The 15,843-nt window shown below is 49.0% G+C and overlaps 4 non-coding genes across 4 annotated transcripts; all 4 read left to right on the forward strand.

The window, feature by feature from the left end:
* The first annotated feature begins 4,680 nt into the window (after nucleotides 1-4,680).
* TRNAS-CGA (transfer RNA serine (anticodon CGA)) lies at nucleotides 4,681-4,762 on the forward strand. The gene has a single exon. It is a non-coding gene; the product is annotated as a tRNA-Ser (tRNA).
* A 10,311-nt stretch (nucleotides 4,763-15,073) lies between these two features.
* Nucleotides 15,074-15,155, forward strand: TRNAS-CGA (transfer RNA serine (anticodon CGA)). The gene has a single exon. It is a non-coding gene; the product is annotated as a tRNA-Ser (tRNA).
* Nucleotides 15,156-15,231: 76 nt separating this feature from the next.
* Nucleotides 15,232-15,313, forward strand: TRNAS-CGA (transfer RNA serine (anticodon CGA)). Its single transcript has one exon. It is a non-coding gene; the product is annotated as a tRNA-Ser (tRNA).
* A 76-nt stretch (nucleotides 15,314-15,389) lies between these two features.
* On the forward strand, nucleotides 15,390-15,471 carry TRNAS-CGA (transfer RNA serine (anticodon CGA)). The gene has a single exon. It is a non-coding gene; the product is annotated as a tRNA-Ser (tRNA).
* Nucleotides 15,472-15,843: the final 372 nt, after the last annotated feature.

Below are 15,843 nucleotides of genomic sequence, written 5' to 3' on the forward strand. Positions count from 1 at the left end.
GAGCGAGGCCCTATAGGGTCGAAGACTTCCGAGATGCACTCATCCCGACTGGATTGCTGCAGGAGGTCATGGCCCTTGGAGCCTACCAGATCAATCACGTATGGGCAGTCACCTTCTCGAGTGACGAGGCAACGAAAAGGATGCTGGCGTTGAAAGAGCTCAACGTGAAGGGGCGTCGTTGCGTTATCGTCGACCCTCAAGACCAACAGGTACGCCTCCGCCTTTATTGGCTGCTTTATTGGGAGGCGGACGAAGATATAAAGGCAGCGCTAGCGGCCTTTGGCAAGGTCGTGGAAGTGACGAGAGAACGATGGCGTGTGAGAGGCGTAGGCGACAAGGACTCAACGTCGCGGACCGTTCTGTTGAAGTTGAAGAGCGGGATGAAAGTCGATGACCTCCCGCACCAAATCCGAGTTGCCGGTGAACTGGCCCTTGTCGTAGCGCCTGGACGGCCGATGCAGTGCCTACGATGCAAGGGTGTCGGACACGTCCGTCGCGAGTGCAAGGTACCGCGTTGCGCTCGGTGTCGCAGCTTTGGACACTCTGAAGATCAGTGTGTGCGCACGTACGCTGCAGCTGTGGGGCCACCAGCGAACGAGGTCGTCGCGCAGATGAGGATGGATGCTGCTGAAGCCGAGGACGCTGCCAAGGGGGCTGGTGACAAGGAGAGCGCCAGCAATGCAGAGGCGACATCGAAGGCAGCGAAAGATACAGATGTATTTGTTACCCTCGAAAAGAAAGATGGGACGACAACGGGTCCTGCAGAAGAGCGGGCGAAAAGCAAGGAAAACTGCCTTGTAGTTGATGAAGCCGCATGCGAGACAGAAGGTGGGGATCCGCCCCCAACCAGCGACCCTATGGATACGAGCGGCAACGCTACCTTTAAGAGGCCGCTAGACGCTACCGATGGGAAAACGGCTGCAAAGAACCATGCCGACGGGCCACCTGCAAAGACAACTTTGACGAGAAGGAGCAGCTTCAAGCCCTCTCCAAACATTCATCGGGATAGGAAAGCCGGCGACAAGCCACAGCCGTCCGCGGACCACACCACACCACCGGACGGTCCCGGAGGCGTCTAGCCGCTGGCTAGACGTTGTGGTGAGCACAGTGCTCCGGGCCTCTCTAACTTTCTCGTATTAGCAATGGCAACCAACCCAACGCTTAGCTTAGGCACGCTACACGTAAGAGGTCTGGCCGCCAAGCGTAAACAAAGCCAAGTGTACCGGATGATGGTGGACCAAGACCTCGACGTTCTGGCCGTGCAAGAGACAAAGGTTGAAGGGGAGGAGGAGACCCGGGTCATGGTGCTAAGGTTTACGTCTTTATACTACGCGGTAGTGAGCCATGCTAAAGGTGCGTCGGCGGGTGTTATTTTATTTATTAGGAAACTTCCCGGCTTATCTATCGAAAATTATTTTTCATGCCCTTCAGGCAGGTTAGTGTACGTTGACTTCAATGTTGGTAATGATTCGTGGCGTGTTGTGTGTGTATATGCACCTAATGTTTGTGAAGAGCGCACTCTGTTTTTTTCATCCTTAAGGACGCACATTTGCATGAACCAAAAAGTGATAATTCTGGGAGATTTTAATTGTGTACTCCGAGATCGGGACAGAACAGGCCGAAGAACAAATTACAAAAGCTGCCATGTCCTCGCTGAATTATTAACCGATTTCGACCTAGACGACGTGGCTGACTGTCTGGTTGGAACACGCGAGGTTCATTACACACACTTCCAAGGCAATAGTCACGCGCGTCTAGACAGAATGTACGTGTCACTAGACGTAATACCCCTGTGTAACAGCTACGGTGTCACGCCTCTTTCATCCACTGATCACTGTTTGGTCAAGATGTATGTTGGACGCAAAGCAAAACACCACACTTTCACGTGGGAGTTGTGGAAAATGAATTCTAAATTGTTAACTGACGAGCTTTTTCTAAGCAAAGTATAGGAATATTTGAAAGAAGTGGGAAATAACGTGTTGCGAGTCACCGAAAAGTGGGAAAATTTTAAACAACGAATTAAACTAGCCGCCATCGATCGCTCCTGCAAAATAAAGTACGAAGAAAGAGTTAAAGAGAAAGAACTGGGTGGTGTTGGAAAAGTTAACGGCCTTAGAGTGCAGCCAACCGGGCGCATACAAAGACGATTTGCGTAGCATCAAATCGAAATTGGAGATATGCGATGAAGAGCGATATCGGGGAGCGATTATACGCGCAAGGGCAGAGGCTTTGACAGCAGATGAGGCTCCAACTAAACGTGCGCTCGGTCTTGAAAAGAGGCACGCACGGCGTAACCACGTAGATGTACTTGAAGTAGATGATCACGAAATAACCGACTGTGAGGACATAGCGCAAGTGTTTTTCCAGCACTTTCAACAGCTTTTTGCATCGAGTCCTGTTGACGTAGATGCCTTTAGAGCCACGTTTTTGGGACGCATGCCGCAACTCAACGACGACACGAAGAACAGACTAGAGGCACCGATATCAGCACGTGAAGTGGAAAAGGCAATTGATGATTTAAAACTGGAAAATCGCCGGGTCCGGATGGCCTTTGCGCCGCTTTTTATAAACAGTTTAAATCAGACTTGTCGCCTCTTCTCGCTGACGTCTTTAACGAAGCGTATGAAGTAAACGCATTGCTATATTCTTTCGGGGAAGCACACACCGTGCTCATCCCTAAGACCGACGAGCCTACGAAACTAAAATATGTAACGTCGTACAGACCAATATCACTTACCAACAATGATTACAAAGTATTCATGAAGATCATCGCTTGCAGGTTACAATCAGTAATGGAAACCATAGTAGGTAGTCACCAAACATGCGGCATCAAGGGACGTACTATTAGCACAAACATACACATAATGAGATCAATTCTGGAATGCTGTGACGCCTTAAGGTCGCGAGTTGCTATTCTCCAACTTGATTTGGAGAAAGCTTTTGACTGTGTTGCTCATGTTATTTTAATTGCCATTCTAAAACATATAAATGTCGGGTCCATAATTACTGACGGGGTGGCCATGGCGTACCGGAACGGAAGTACTAAGCTTATAATTAACAAGTCACTGGGGGCCCCCATCAGCATTCAACGTTCCGTGCGTCAGGGCTGCCCAGCCAGCCCACTCCTGTTCTGTATTTATCTAGAGACTCTGTGTTTGGCAGTGATTGAGAACAAATGTATTCATGGGTTTACAATGCAAGCCTCAGAAGTTAAACTTCTGGCCTATGCTGATGACGTAGCCGTGTGTTGCAATGACAAGGAGAGCGGTTTGGAAACGATAAATGTTGTTAAAAAATTTGGCGAAATCACTGGAAGTAGAGTAAACTGGAGCAAGTGCCACGGTATTTGGCATGGGGAGTGGCCTAAGACCCCCGCTATCTTTGCGAATGTCACGTGGTCGACAACGCCAGTAAAATACCTGGGTGTACCACTTGAAGCTTATAAACAGAGCGACAAATACTGGCAGTGCGAGCTTAAAAGGGTTAAAGAGAAGGCTGAGGCGTGGAGAGCCAAACACCTTTCAGTATTTGCCAGGGCTACAGTGTGCAACTTGTTTTTCGTAGCTAAGCTATGGTACGTTATGCAATTCATATTTTGTAACAGAGCCAATGTACAGAAATTGCACAGAGTTTTTGCCGTGTTTGTGTGGGGTTCTGGATGGGAGAGATGCAGCCGCAACAATCTTTTCAGACGGGTGAAAGATGGAGGGCTAGGGCTGGCCCACCTGTTTGTGAGGCAATTAGTCGGACGGTTCTTTTTCTTCAGGAACAATGATAATTCATTTCTTCAATCGGTTTGCAAAGTTAGACTTGCGCATTTGTTACGCGAGTTTATTATAAGCTCTGAAAGTGTACCGGTGGCAGTATTCGGATTCTATAAGGAAATTGTGCTGAGTGTTCGTTTCCTTGCTGTACGGTTTCCAAAGAATATTTGTTTACGGTCACAAGAAAAAGGCTGCGCAATGATCTATTGGACAGCCTTTTTCCCTCACCTCGGTATTGAACTATGTACAGTCGAGGCCCAGGCCAGAATGTTTACAAACGTGTTAAAAAAATGCAGGTACCGCCTGGTATGAAAAGTTTCTTTTTCAAGCTACACACAGGAACACTATCAGTTGCAACGTTTTTAGAAGAAAGGGGCTTTTACATGCCATGGGGCTCAGATTGCTTCATATGCAAACAACCAGAAACAATAGACCATGTTTTTTTACACTGTTGGGCGGGGGTTTTCTTTTGGGATGTTCTACAGCGAACAATAAAGAAAGAATTTCCTCTTGATCCACATGGCATAAGGTATCTACCGATAGATGACGAGGACGGAACACCTTTCGATCAGATAATGTTAACTGGCCTCTACTGTATATGGCGAGCCCGCATGGCTGGCTCCTATTGCGATCCCGATGCAAGACCAGCCCGTGTTTTCTTTCGAGAACAAATAACACGTTTTCTTGATGTGCTTGCTACACATGAGTGCCCACCGCCTTGGATGGCCAGGATAGAACCCCTGGCTAATCTTAAAGAATTTTAAACAACGCCAGCTCACATATAACAGGCGGCTTTTACTTATTAATTTTTGTTAACGGATGAGAAGTTCATCTGTCTGTGTATATATGTTCCTTATGTTGTCCTTCCGATGTACTGCTGATTACCGGCAATAAAGAAAAAAAAAAGAAAAAAAAAACAGTCGTGGCCGAGTGGTTAAGGCGATGGACTCGAAATCCATTGGGGTGTCCCCGCACAGGTTCGAATCCTGTCGGCTGCGTGTAGGTATCTTTTTTATTCGCCAGCCCTTCGTGAACGCGTATCATTGTGGCGCAGAAGTATTGCGGCTCATATGCGCAGTCGTGGCCGAGTGGTTAAGGCGATGGACTCGAAATCCATTGGGGTGTCCCCTATTAGATTCGTCGGACGGTCCTACCGCTGTCGACCAGATGTAGGAGTCGTCGGACTATCTCGCCGCTGCCACCATTTGAAGGAGATGAAGTTCGTAGACAGGAACTCGGTGAACAGGATTTATTTACATATTAACAGTTTAAGCAAGATACATTGGCAGTCCAGCGCGACTCCCATATGGAGCCCGCAAAACTAACATACAGCAAACAGTTTACGAGCACACAGCTCACTAGTACATTTCTGGTATGACAGACCTCTCAGCTCCCGACAACGAGCACGACACGAGCACCCTCTAGCACCCGGCAAACGCTGCTTATAAGCTCTCCGCTTGACGTCATAGTTCGACGTCATCGTTCGGCGGGGACGGAGCAGGAATGGTCGGGAAGGTTCGTCCAATCATTGTAAACTTGCCGCCGCCCCGCAGTATGGCTCACACACACAAAGGCACACACGTTCGAGCCCATACACACAAAGGCTCCGGAGTCGACGACCAAGGGCTTCGTAGAACTGTGCTCCGTCTCGGGTGGCGCGGCGGAGTACCACATTCCTGAGCTGACCGCGCGCCACGTGGCTGCCGGTCATCCGCAGTTTCTCGGTACCGCCCAGCTTTCAGTGCCGACGTCAGAGGGCTTCGTAGAACTGCTTTGTCCCGGATGGCTCCGCCAAGTTCCAATTTCCTGAGTTGATCGCGCGCCACGTGGCTGCCGGCTCTTCGCAGTTCTCCGAAGGGCGCCCCGTCTGGTGGGCTTGGAACACGTGCAGCGGGTTGAAAGCTGGCACGTCGCCACCCCGTATGGCCATTCCTAACAGCTCCTCCATGGCCCGGAAAATCTCGCCTGGCCAGTGCTGGCAACCGCTGGGCAGGAAGAGAATGGCTGGCGAGCAAGATGACGGCTTTGCTCTCTGCAACCCCTGCGTACTCGGAATGCCTTCAACCATCTTACAACAACTGGCACAGAAAGGTCGACCCGGCAACACAATACCGCTCAGCGTTCAAACGCCCGGAATTAGCTGCTAACCCACCAGGCCTCCTACCACAATTTCCATGCAAGTCACTCAACTGGGAATCCCAAATTTTGCCCCAAAATTTTGTGCCGCCAAAGCGAGCGTTCACGTTCCTCCTGAGTTCGACCAAACCCGACCGTCGCGCTGCACAAGAGTAAAGGTTTACGCAGAATTAAACCGAAGCCTTTCAAACACCAATACTCAAACATAACTTCAGCAGCCTAACTTCACGAACAGCCTGTTCTTACCCTATCGCAGTGGCGTACTTATCTCACGTACTGTTGCCACTGAACAGTCTGGCCAACTCCACAGGTACGCAATCACAATCGCGCTAGCTTTGTGGTCCCTATTCCGAACACGTGCTTGCATCATACAAAGTTTTCATCACGCTGACTCACATTTGTTCCTTTAGTCCACACAGGACACGTTCCTTAAACAAACAACCAAATTTGCGTAACTTACGCATCACAGAGGAACCTTCGAACAAATGTGTCTTCTAATAACTAGCTCTACGCACGCGTACTAGAGAAGTCAGAATACGGCTGCCCTCGACACACATGAGCAACCCAGTCATAAACGTTCTGCTTCCTTCCGTCCACACAGGACACGCGCTAATGGACCTAAGAGCTCTTCTTAGTGCAAATCACGCACTTACTGAAAATCTACGCGTTTAACCTTAGAAAATTCAAAAACACTTAAAAAGAAAGAAGGTTAAATAACAAACACGCGCGTTACGATAGGCCTCTCACAGATAACCTTGACACTCAGGTTACTTACACACACAAAAAAAGAAAGCCTATATACTTATTAATGAACACCTCGCGAGACTACAGGTTTACTTAAAACGCGTCTTTCAAATCTCGAGCTTCTCAAACAAATCATAAACAGAGCTCATACCTTACATATTGAAAGAAATCCTAGTCTCAAATCGCGAAAATCTGCAAATGTTCAAAAATAAAACAAAACAACACTACTACGGAAGCTCTCTTGGCCTCCCGTTCCCGATTGCTTACGACTGACTCATACTTTCAGCCGAACCCGAGGTGGTCGCGGTTTAAAAGCTACTCTGGCTACGGAGGAACAACAAAAGGGCTGACTCACTATCAGCTCCCCCAAGACGTTACGGTCTTCTGCCAATTTGCGTCCTCGCGCCCCGCTTTCAACATGACCTCGACTGACCGCGTCGCTACTCCCCACCTGGTCTCGTCTTGCCACCTTGCGCTTCTTTGTACTGCACGCTGAGCTTCGAAGAGAACGACGGAACGACGAGGAATTTGACTGCCCCGTGCCCTTTGTCCGCGTCCGTGCAGAACAAGCTTCTCGGTCCCCCTTTGACCGGTGGCTCGAACGTTTTCGATGCGTCAACATCGTCAGTGACGACCGCACCTTTTTCCTCGCGCCCTGCCCTTTTGGGTTTCTCGCCATCTTTGGCGGCGCTACATTAGTTACCGTCTTTCGGTCTTTACCGCGCTTCTTCTTTCGGCGCTTTCTCTTTGCACTCGCTTTCATGTCGCCTTCTCGTGCCTCATGCTGGCCGGTACACATTTCGTCGGCCCGGATCGGTCTCTTACCCGCACAGTCTGAGCGATTTACATTTATATCTACTCTCACTTTGCCTCGAGTGGCGGACAGCCCAACCGACTCTGAAACAATGCAGCAGGCTTTACTCGAGTTAAACAACTCGCACTCTTGAGAACTGCCCTCTACCACATTGCCCAGCTCACGCTGTGCATCTGCACACAGCCCGTCGGTATCGATCGCTGTCTCACGCGCACAGTCCGAATGATTAACAACTGAATCATCCCTATCTAGGCTATCTAGACTGGCGGAGAGCCGCACCGATCCCTCAACAATGCAGTTGTTCTCTCGTGAGCTACGGAGCTCGCCACCCCGAGAACTATTCTCAACTGCATCGTCCAGTTCGCACTTCACTTCTGCACGCAGATATGACTCGACATGGGTGCTCGCGTCTGTCAAGTCCGTAGTATTCTGTACCTCGCTAACGACCTCGCTACCATGAGATGCGACGCACACGCGCGGTAACTGTGCCAATTTGTTCGCAGCTGGCCTAGCTGTCTCTACAGTCCTCTGTTGGCACAGCACCTCGTCGCTCTCACTCTGGCCTTTAACGGCCTCTGTTGCCACTAAGGCTTCGTTAGCTGCGAGCACTTCGAGTTCACCTATGAACGTGCTGCTACTCTCACAGGTACTACTATTCTCGTCGGCTTTTGGCGAAAATCCGCTCGATGCTGCCTGAATCTTTCGCTCTGTACTACCTACAGAATTCTCAGACAGCCGTTGTCTCTGTGCCAATAACTGATCACAATACTGTATCTCTTTGATCAGTGCTGCCTTCTCTCTCTCATACTTTTGCTGCGTCCAGCCTACAGATTTCTCAAGCCGCTGTTGACTTCCTGCGTTTAGCTGCTGCAAATCCGGTATCTGTTTCTTTACTGCTGCAATTTCTTTTTCAACCTCCTGCCGTTTTTGCTCACGCTCTTGGCGTTTTCGCTCACGCTCTTGGCGTTTTCGCTCGCGCTCTTGGCATTCCTGCTTAATTGATTCCTGTTCCTGTCTTTTACCTAGAATTCGTTTGCCCATTTGTTCTATGAATTTCAAATCATTGTTACTTTCTAGAATGGTTTTACGAATCTCTGATTCCCTCAAGTCCTCATCTACGTTTACCTCGATCTCCTCACACAACCACAACAGGTCAGCTCTCGTCAAACACATTAGGACCATGGTCGCTACTTTAAGCTTTGGCTCTGCTGTCACACAATACTTGTTGCGATACCCACGCAAATCAAAATACAAGAAAAAGATCCCAGCGAATCAAATCAAAAACACAGAGAAATTGAAGCCTGGTAAATCTTACAGCCAAAACCAAACGCTTACCCACTGAAGCAGCACCATATCACCAGTCCTTCCCCGCCGTATCCAGTCAGTTGCAAGAGGTGGTCAATCTCAAGTCGCCTCCAACTTGATCAGGATGCCGGTCGGTCACCATGTGCCAACGTCCGTCAGCTGCCGTTGCTGTCTCCGAGTCGAAAGGCCGATCTAGAAGCAGTGGGCTGGTCTAGGAGCCGTAGGCTGATCTCACCGCTGCCATTCAGTTATTAGATTCGTCGGACGGTCCTACCGCTGTCGACCAGATGTAGGAGTCGTCATACTATCTCGCCGCTGCCACCATTTGAAGGAGATGAAGTTCGTAGACAGGAACTCGGTGAACAGGATTTATTTACATATTAACAGTTTAAGCAAGATACATTGGCAGTCCAGCGCGACTCCCATATGGAGCCCGCAAAACTAACATACAGCAAACAGTTTACGAGCACACAGCTCACTAGTACATTTCTAGTATGACAGAGCTCTCAGCTCCCGACAACGAGCACGACACGAGCACCCTCTAGCAGCCGGCAAACGCTGCTTATAAGCTCTCCGCTTGACGTCATAGTTCGACGTCATCGTTCGGTGGGGACGGAGCAGGAATGGTCGGGAAGGTTCGTCCAATCATTGTAAACTTGCCGCCGCCCCGCAGTATGGCTCATACACACAAAGGCACACACGTTCGAGCCCATACACACAAAGGCTCCGGAGTCGACGACCGAGGGCTTCGTAGAACTGTGCTCCGTCTCGGGTGGCGCGGCGGAGTACCACATTCCTGAGCTGACCGCGCGCCACGTGGCTGCCGGTCATCCGCAGTTTCTCGGTACCGCCCAGCTTTCAGTGCCGACGTCAGAGGGCTTCGTAGAACTGCTTTGTCCCGGATGGCTCCGCCAAGTACCAATTTCCTGAGTTGATCGCGCGCCACGTGGCTGCCGGCTCTTCGCAGTTCTCCGAAGGGCGCCCCGTCTGGTGGGCTTGGAACACGTGCAGCGGGCTGAAAGCTGGCACGTTGCCACCCCGTATGGCCATTCCTAACACCCCGCACAGGTTCGAATCCTGTCGGCTGCGTGTAGGTATCTTTTTTGATTCGCCAGCCCTTCGTGAACGCGTATCATTGTGGCGCAGAAGTATTGCGGCTCATATGCGCAGTCGTGGCCGAGTGGTTAAGGCGATGGACTCGAAATCCATGAGGGTGTCCCCGCACGGGTTCGAATCCTGTCGGCTGCGTGTAGGTATCTTTTTTTATTCCCCAGCCCTTCGTGAACGCGTATCATTGTGGCGTACAAGTATTGCGGCTCATATGCGCAGTCGTGGCCGGGGGATTCCACTTCCGGCCACCGCAGTGAACGGTCGCGGAATGTTTTGCTCCGAAGGGGCGGTTACAGCGGCCCAGCAGGGCCGCGGTCTCAGGTTGAACGACACACCGAAGGACGATTATCAGGTTATATTGCCGCAACTACCTACAGGATCGACAGTTACAACGACCGTTTTTTTTGCACGGAGACGTGAAGGCGAGGCCCTACTGAGTCGAGCATTTCCGTGAGGCACTTGACTATCTGCAGCTGATGCCAGAAGTGGAGGCCCTCGGTGCCTATCAGATGAACCACGTCTGGGCCATCACTTTCAAGGACGAAAAGGGCAAACAAAAGATTTTGTCTGCCCCAGCCTTCAGCGTAAAGGACCACCGATGCATGGTAATAGACCCTCGAAATCAAGACGTCAGGATGAAGCTGTATTGGCTTCTACATACGACTGCGGACGACGAAGTCAGAGGTGCCCTGGCGCCTTTTGGGAAGGTCAGCGAAATTTCGAGGGAAAAGTGGCGCGTTGCAGGCTGCAACGACAAAGGCTCCCACACGCGCCTGGTGTCCCTACGGCTGAAGGTAGGCGTTACCGTGGAAGACCTGCCTTATCAAATTCGCGTCGGGGAAGACCATGCGCTCGTGCATGTCCCAGGCAGACCCCCGCTCTGCCTCCGGTGCCATGGCACCGGTCACATACGGCGTGAGTGCCGAGTTCCGCGTTGCAAGCTCTGTCGTCGCTATGGCCACGACGAGAGTCAATGCGCGCGTAGCTACGCCAGTGTGACCGGAACTGGGCGAAGCGACACCGTCGATGAGCACCTCATGGACCAAGTCGACGCGGAGGAGACCGTCATTGGAGGCGAGAAGACGACAACGTCGGGTGCCACGCCTTCTGTCCCATCCGAAAACAAGGGACCTATGAAAGCTGCGGTCAGTCAAAATGGAAAGAACGACGAACCTCAGAATACTTCAGAGGCCGTGGAAACTCCTAGCAGCTGTGCTGGCGTTAGCGAGACGGAAGAGAGCGGTACCGCTATGGAGGCCATCAACTCGGAAGGAGGAAAAAGCAACCCTGGCGTCGCTGTCTCAAAGAGACCACGGGAAAATACCATCGAAGACGACAACCGAGAGAAGGTCAACGCCGGTGAACCGACCCCAAAGGCAGGGTCCCACCGTAGGGCTCCCCTGAAGGTGAAGCCCAACGTGCCTCCAGACAGGAGGACTACACCGACAGGGCCTCCGCGTTAGCGGAGGGCGCTGTCCGAGGGACGACCTTACCGCTAGACTGGAGCGGGACGCGCAGCACGAAACGTCGCCATGCCTACCCACAAGGAAAACGCCTCGGCTTCGCCATGTTTGACGAAGCACTCAGAATCAGTGCGATATAACAGTGTAAGTGCGCGTCCTGTCAATTCGGCACAATCACCCAGCTGTCCGCTTGACCTTTCGCTTTCTATGAATTCAACGTCTTTATCGGCATTAAGAATTGGCACGCTGAATGTGCGCGGTCTCACGGCAAGAAAGCGGCAAGTGCAGTTAAGACGTCTGCTAAAAGAAAATACCATCGGTATTCTAGCCTTACAGGAATCAAAAATAGACAGCGAGGAGCAGGCGGACCGCATGGTCCAAACTTACGCATTAGATTTCAACGTTTGTGTTTGCCATGCTGTTGGAAAGTCTGGCGGTTGTGCTATCTTTCTGAAACGAGGTATCGGAATCGTTGAAGAGGGTGTTATCACCTCGGATGACGGACGGTTAGCATTGTGCGACTTTTATTTAAACCAAGTACAATGGCGAATTATATGTGTGTACGCGCCGAACCAAATTTCAGAAAGAAAAGTTTTTTTTGATCATGTCGCTGGATTTCTAAAGTGTGACAGGCAACTCATTTTGCTTGCCGATTTTAATTGTATTCGCATGCCCGAAGACTCAGTTAAGAATGAACCAGTACGGGACAAAAGTGCCCTACAGCTTAAAGCGTTGGTGGATGAATGTGGCCTTGTTGATGGAGGGGACATATTCCGTGGAAATCAAGTGCAATTTACCCACTTTCAGGGCGAAAGCCACGCACGATTAGATCGCGTTTATATCTCTTCGGATGTTATGTCTATGTGTTGTAACTATGCTGTGAAACATGTTAGTTTTAGTGATCACAGCTTCGTAATGTTTGAAATAGATAGAAAGCGCAAAGTCTCTGCATTCAACTGGGAATTAACTGTGGAAATTAAATGAACAGCTCTTAACCGATGACACATTTGTCCAAATAGTACACGAGAAATTGGAAATAGTGTCCACGAGTCACACAAATTTCATCGAAGCTTGGGAACAATTCAAGTGCGAAGTTAAACTAAGTGCAATAGACAGATCATGCATACTACGACATAAAGAAAAACAAAAGGAAAAAGAACTACAGTGCACACTTGATTTCCAATTGAATGCAGAGACTACAATACCGGGTTTGTTTAAAAGTGAAGTCGAAGATGTTAAAAGACAGATGGAACAGATGGAAGAAGAAAAATATAAAGGCGCTGTTATTAGAGCGCGTTCAGAGAGGCTTTGGTTAGGCGAAAGATCAACTAAGGGGGCGATTGGCGAAGAAAAAATATATGCAACAAAAAAACGAAATAAATGAAATTCGCTACCAAAACGAAGTCTCGGCAGATAAGAGCGTCATTGAAACAGCATTTGTAGAGCGATACCGTAGTTTGCTCGGCAGCGAAGTGCAAGTAAATGATATATTTATAAATGACTACGTTAAGCAAATGCCAAGGCTTGACGAGGATATTAAACTAGAACTTGAAAGACAAATTACTAGAGATGAAATCAAACAAGCAATTGAAGATTTGAGCAAAGGAAAGACGCATGGGCCAGACGGCCTCAGATCAGCGTTCTATAAAGTTTTTAAAAATGAAGTAGCAGAAATACTATACCATGTTATAGCAGAAGCCTACGATAGTAAACAAATGCCTCCATCGTTCAAACTAAGTCACGTAGTTCTAATTCCTAAAACCGATGAACCTTCCAAATTGCAGTCAGTAGAGTCTTATCGGCCCATAAGTTTGACAAATGTAGATTGTAAGATCTTTATGAAAGTAATAGCAAGAAGACTCCAATCAGTAATTACAGCTATAGCTGGCCCACATCAAACATGCGGGATTAAAGGAAGAAGCATATTCACAAACATACATACCACCAGAAGCATACTAGAAGGTTGTGACGCTTTTTCCGGAAAGATAGCAATGCTTCAACTAGATCTAGAGAAAGCTTTCGACAAAGTCGCACATGGCATACTGTTCGCAGTGCTAGAACAAGTTAACGTAGGCAGCGTAATAAGTGAAGGCGTGAAAATGGCATATAAAAACTGTACTACTAAGCTTATCATTAACAAAAAGCTTAGTGAAGGAATCCCAGTAAGGTCTAGTGTGCGCCAAGGATGCCCAGCCTCAAGCCTGCTATTCGCCATATATCTTGAACCGTTCTGTTTAAAAATTCTGAACAACAAAACAATATGCGGCTATCGCTTCTTAACGCACGAAATTAAAATCCTCTCATACGCAGACGACATCGCAATCTTTTGCCGAACTCAAAAAAGCATCGAAAGTGCCATTAAGGAAGCAAAAACATTTTGCAGCCTAACTGGAAGCGCCATTAGTTGGCAAAAATGCCTAGGATTCTGGCACGGTGAATGGGACGAGAGGCCGACACAATTCGAAGGTATAAGGTTTACTTACACGCCGGGCAAATACCTTGGCATTCCTTTGGAACAATATCGCGGAAACAAAGACCAATGGGCGTGTGAAATTGACCGGGTTAAATCCCAAACAACAAAATGGGGCGGACGCGATTTCTCAATCTTTACACGTGCAACTGTGTGTAATATGTTCATCGTAACAAAAGTTTTCTATATGATGCAAGTGCTTTGCATGGCAAGGATGTCTGTAAAAAGTTACACAGACTGTTTGCTGTTTTTATCTGGGGGTCGAACTGGGAGCGTACTAGTCGTCTGAACTTATTTCAGTTGGTTAAAAACGGAGGGCTAGGCTTATCGCATTTATTTCTTAAACAAGTTGTTACAGGGTTCTTTTTCTTGAGGCAACAGAACGATGCTTTCCTGCAGAGTATTTGTCAAGTGTTTTTGAGCCAGGCATTACCCGAATACATAGTGTCATCGTATTCTACTAATCATGTTCCATTGAAAGGGTTTATGAAAGAAGTCGTTGATGCTTTTCGTTTTTTGAAAAGCCACTTTTCGACTGAATATCTCTCGGCTGTAACAAAGAAGAAATTGTACAGAGACTTGCTTGATGTGATGTGTCCTGTGCCGATCTATAGTTCCTTATATGTGCTAGGACGAGAACGTAATGTTTTGAGTCGCGTTAAAAAGATGCCTGTGAGAGCGTCGACCAAGACGTTTTTCTTCTTTCTTCACACCGGCACGCTCCCTGTAAAACCCTGGCTTAAAGAAAAGGGTATTTTTGTCCCTTGGAGTACTAACTGTACAATATGCAATAAGCCCGAAACCATCGAGAACGTATTTTTAGACTGTTCAGATTCTGTTTTTCTGTGGGACATGTTACAAAGGACACTCAAAAAGCAACATCCACTTACACCTCACGGGATTCGATTTCTCCCGTTTGATCAGACAGGGGACGTGCCGTGTGATCTCCTAATGTTGTTGACAATGCACAGTGTATGGAAGACGCGAATGGATGTAAGACGCGAGAATGTTAAATCACAACCGTCAAAAGTGTACTTCAGAGACGCTATTATGTACGTCCGCGACGTCTACAGGACACTTCCCGATCCTCCAGAATGGCTACCTGTGTTTGATCAGTTGCTAACCCAAGAGCCGTACTAACATAACAACACGAGAAAAAGTACGAGTCTCGTTTTTAATACAACCTAAGTGTATGTAGGTCGAATTCCAGCAAGAATTCCTGTCCACTGTACGAGGAGAAATCCGGCAATAAAGAAAAAAAAAAAGCGCAGTCGTGGCCGAGTGGTTAAGGCGATGGACTCGAAATCCATTGGGGTGTCCTCGCACAGGTTCGAATCCTGTCGGCTGCGTGTAGGTATCTTTTTAATTCGCCAGCCCTTCGTGAACGCGTATCATTGTGGCGCAGAAGTATTGCGGCTCATATGCGCAGTCGTGGCCGAGTGGTTAAGGCGATGGACTCGAAATCCATTGGGGTGTCCCCGCACAGGTTCGAATCCTGTCGGCTGCGTGTAGGTATCTTTTTAATTCGCCAGCCCTTCGTGAACGCGTATCATTGTGGCGCAGAAGTATTGCGGCTCATATGCGCAGTCGTGGCCGAGTGGTTAAGGCGATGGACTCGAAATCCATTGGGGTGTCCCCGCACAGGTTCGAATCCTGTCGGCTGCGTGTAGGTATCTTTTTAATTCGCCAGCCCTTCGTGAACGCGTATCATTGTGGCGCAGAAGTATTGCGGCTCATATGCGAAGTCGTGGCCGACGATTCCACTTCCGGCCACCACAGCGGACAGTCACGGAATGTTGTGCTCCGTAGGGGCGGTTCATGCGGCCCAGCCGGGCCGCGGTATCAGGCTTACGGAAACGTCTTCACAGGATTACCAGCTTGCTTTGCCGCATCTGCCATCAGGTATGACCGTGTGTAATACCGTGTTTTTGCACGGTGATTTGAAGGCCAGGCCCTATCGAGTCGAACATTTTCGCGATGCGCTTGACCGTCATAAGCTGTTGCCGGAGGTGGTGGCCCTCGGGGCCTACCAGATGA

Source organism: Dermacentor andersoni, chromosome 1 (assembly GCF_023375885.2).
Source record: "Dermacentor andersoni chromosome 1, qqDerAnde1_hic_scaffold, whole genome shotgun sequence".
NCBI classification, from domain to species: domain Eukaryota; kingdom Metazoa; phylum Arthropoda; class Arachnida; order Ixodida; family Ixodidae; genus Dermacentor; species Dermacentor andersoni.